The sequence below is a fragment of the Bidens hawaiensis genome, unplaced genomic scaffold (assembly GCF_021521415.1).
Source record: "Bidens hawaiensis isolate Kalapana, Puna unplaced genomic scaffold, B.hawaiensis_p1.1 tig00024848_1, whole genome shotgun sequence".
Taxonomy (NCBI): domain Eukaryota; kingdom Viridiplantae; phylum Streptophyta; class Magnoliopsida; order Asterales; family Asteraceae; genus Bidens; species Bidens hawaiensis.
The window spans coordinates 35,141-39,100 of NW_027493943.1; positions in this window are offsets into that span (position 1 = coordinate 35,141).

The following is a 3,960-nucleotide window of genomic DNA, read 5'->3' on the forward strand; positions in this document are numbered from 1 at the left end:
GGCTTTATCGTTTTTATTAGTTAATCAATAATCGTGATAAGTTCCATACAATGATTTTAATTTTTATTATTGTTATCGTTAGAGTAACCGGTCGGTTAACATTCGATTATAGGACACCCTTAACCATTCTTTAACTTTGTTTTGTGTATGTTTAACTTTGTATTCTTTATTGCTACAATAACTTTGTGTTTGTGTATTGTTTTCACAACTTTTGTCTGACTTTGGAAAAAATAAATCATATAAGGGCACGTTTTTTAGTTTTTGTTCGGGGCACCCGAAATCTTGATTACAACACTAAATACATCAAGGACAAAAAAAAACCGAATCCGTAGAAAACAATTTCTGACTCTGCCACCGACCGTGTGAGTTTTCTGTATAACCCGTTATGGTAGTTTAGTTATACGATCTCATTCTATAGCATGTGGTTCATTACATATCATATAATGTGTAAGCACTAATATTGAATTGCCTCATTCTACTTCTATTACACTTGCAACTAAGCTGAGCTGAGCTGAGCTGAACTTCATAAGAAATTTATATTAAACATACTTTTCTGTTATTTTTATTTTATGCATCATTCAATACTTTGGTAGTACCACAAATCTATAGAAGTTTTATGTTGTTGGCGAGTTAAAAGTAGGTGTGGCTAAAATTAGTTTATGTTGACCGGAAGCAGCATATCTATCCCTATAGGGTGGAGGTAAGGTTGTCTACATCTTACTCTCCTCAGACTCTACCATAGTTTTGCTAGTGGTGGGATATACTGAGTACGATGATGATGATGATGTTGTTGTTAATGAAAACAAGTTCTGTTTTACCTAATAATCTGAAATGTAATTGCATTGCATTTGTAAGTTTGCATGTGCTCTGAATTGGTTTTAAGAGTCTTTCCTATGGCATATGTGGTGAGCGTTGAGCAGCGACTTAGGAAGTTCAGTGAATGTCAAGTCATAAAAGTTGTCGTCATTCAGGTTCTTCATTTTACCATTTATTTTTCTTCATCTAATTTTGTGTTTTATTTGTTTGTTCTAATTTAAACAAACATAACCAAAAGTCCAAAACGTTCCCCCAGCCTGACTTGAAAATTTTATTGTTTGATTGTGAATTATCCGACCATCAAAAAAAGTGAACCCATGTGAAAAAGAATCCGGGATCCGCCACTAAACAACCCAAAGATTTGAACACTGAAAAAAATAGGACCCCGTCAGATAAAATTTTTGAATTCGTCACTAGACACCCGTCTGGTATATACAAACATACAAATCTCGTCTTCTTCAACAAAAATTGTACCCCCAAATTCCCTATATTTCAAATTCTCTAATATTTCTTAACCTTTGTATTTTCATATGAACCCTAACCCTTGGGGATCCGATGAACCCGCTTTGGGCTAGCATTGTAACAAACAATCCAAAATATAATCTAAGTTAACATGGTAGTATTATATTATTATTTATTTTTTATTGTGTTTCTTGAATTTAAAAAATATAAAAAATTAATTTAAATTAACATGGTCACGAGGCTTTAAATCATAACGAGATGGTAGATGGAATTATTAAAGGCCCACTGCCTACGTAGCAGTAACGTGACGCTTTAAGTCGAGGTTTAAAGCATCTTCATAATAATCACATAACAACGTCACACCAGATTTCAAGTTTTTCTCAAAAAATCTCACTTTCTTCCACAACACCTAACCGCCACATCATCACCATATATTGAGACAATATTCATGAATCAATTTTAGTTTATACAAAATAATAATAATAGTAATAATTTCTATTAAATATAATAACATCAGGATTTTATTTGTAAAATAACCCGTGAAACAAGTTATGAAAATTTTCACACATCTAGACTTTTAAAGTTTTAAGTTGTCTCATTACTCATTAAGTCAATTGTTTGGTTGAAAAGTATTACGGCATATTTAATTTCTAGTTGAAAAGTATGAATTTCTACGAGTCAACTTTAATTTCTAAAAAAATAATAATAAAACTCATTTTTTATTTTAGTAGAAGAAAAGATTGTATGTGTAAATAACCCGACAAATAAGTTTTGGGAAATTTCCACACAACTAGTCTTCTAAAGTTGTATACGTTCTATTGTTCTTTGACTCAATTGAGGTAAGACTATATCCAACGATCGGATTGATTAAGGCTTTAAAATATTTTATTTTATAATTTTTTAGACTATGTGTAGTGTAGGGACTATAAAATAAGATGATTTATAAAATTTAACGTTCAATCAGCAAATAAGATATTATTGTTTTATTGGGGAATGGTGCTGTATCTCCTCATCACCACATCATCTTTTTTATTATCTTTTTATTTAAATTTAAAAAAAATCTTTAAATTAAGTAAATAAATAAATAAACACATTAAAAAAATTTAAAAAAAAAACCCAAAAATCCTTACACACCCAACCTACAGAATATTTTGTCACATCCCCCTCTTAGGCATGGATATGCGACCAACAGTTGGTATCATTTTTGTAATTAAATCAGAGTTGTAGAATATTTGCGGGAATATTTGCGTGGATTAAATATTAATATTTACATGTCAAAAAGACGGAATTATAAAATACCCGTTAATGTTTACAAAAGATTAATTGTTTTATACAAACCATCATTTAAGTTTAATATTTAACAAAAATGATCTGAGCCATCAGATCGCCTAAATGTCAACTTCGATTCTTCAAGCAGCTAACCTTCATTACCTGTAAAACAGTTTGAAAATACGTCAGCAACACATGCTAGTGAATAAGCTGACGCATAAAATATTTTATTTACTTAATTACCCCTCGAGACATAACTTAGGTCTCAGCCCATCGTAGCTTAGGAATAATTAAGTTAAAAACATAAAACACAATTACAAACTTAAGCTCTACTCGAAACCGCTCAGCAAACACCGCAACGTTCGAGATTACTTAGCTACCATCAGTATACACATGATTACCCTCTCTCGGACGTAACTTAGGTCCGGCCCGTCATGACGGAGGCATATAACAAGGTGTGGCGCGGTGTGCCCACCGTCTTCCACATATGTAAGCAGTGTTTTGAAACCCGGCCCGGCCGGTCCGACCGGGGCCCGGTGCCAACACCGGTCCGGGTCATAGTATACAACCCGTTTTCTAATAGACCGGCCGGGTCTCACGGGCACCGGTTGGACCGGACCCAGTGACCCGGCGGTTGGACCGACAGCTTTGTAATTTTCCTATTTTTTTTGATAACCAGATTTGAATATTAATCACAAAACACACAAACTAAACCCTATATTCACTCCATCTAACCAACCACCGCCGCTCCTAACACCGCCGCCGCTCCCAAATCAGATTGCGAGCTAATGCCAGATCTAATGTGGTTGTTTTCATATCGGTGGTGAACAATGGTGGAAGTGAGCGGTGGTGTTGATGATGGCTTAATCTCAGTTTAGGTTTAGAAAGAGAAGAAGAAGATGATGACGACTGTTATGTATGTAGGGTTGGGGATAGAGGTGCACAAACCGGTTTTTTTTAAAAAACCGGTTCGGTTATTAACCGGACCGGTTTTTTTGGCCCGGAAAAAAACCGGTTCGGTTAATAACCGGACCGGTTAATAACCGGTTTTTTGCTGTCAAAACCCTAACCGGTCTAACCGGTTAGGACCGGTTTAGAAACCGGTTAGAACCGGTTAATAAACCGGTTTTTTTATTAACCGGTTTTTTTTATTAACCGGTTTTTTTTATTAACCGGTTTTTTTTTTTTTTTTTTTTTTAAATTTCGCGGTTTCAAATACGAATATTTGTTTTTTATATTTTGAACTTAATGAAGACCATTATTTTTTCACAGTATAAATAAACCGGTAACTACAAGGCAAAACGGTAACTACAAGGCAAAACGGACTGACCGAAGCCATTCTTTGCTTTCGTTGTTAGGGTTCTTTGCTTGGAAGATGAGTATGAGTGTGTGTTGGTGAATGTGTTTTCAACA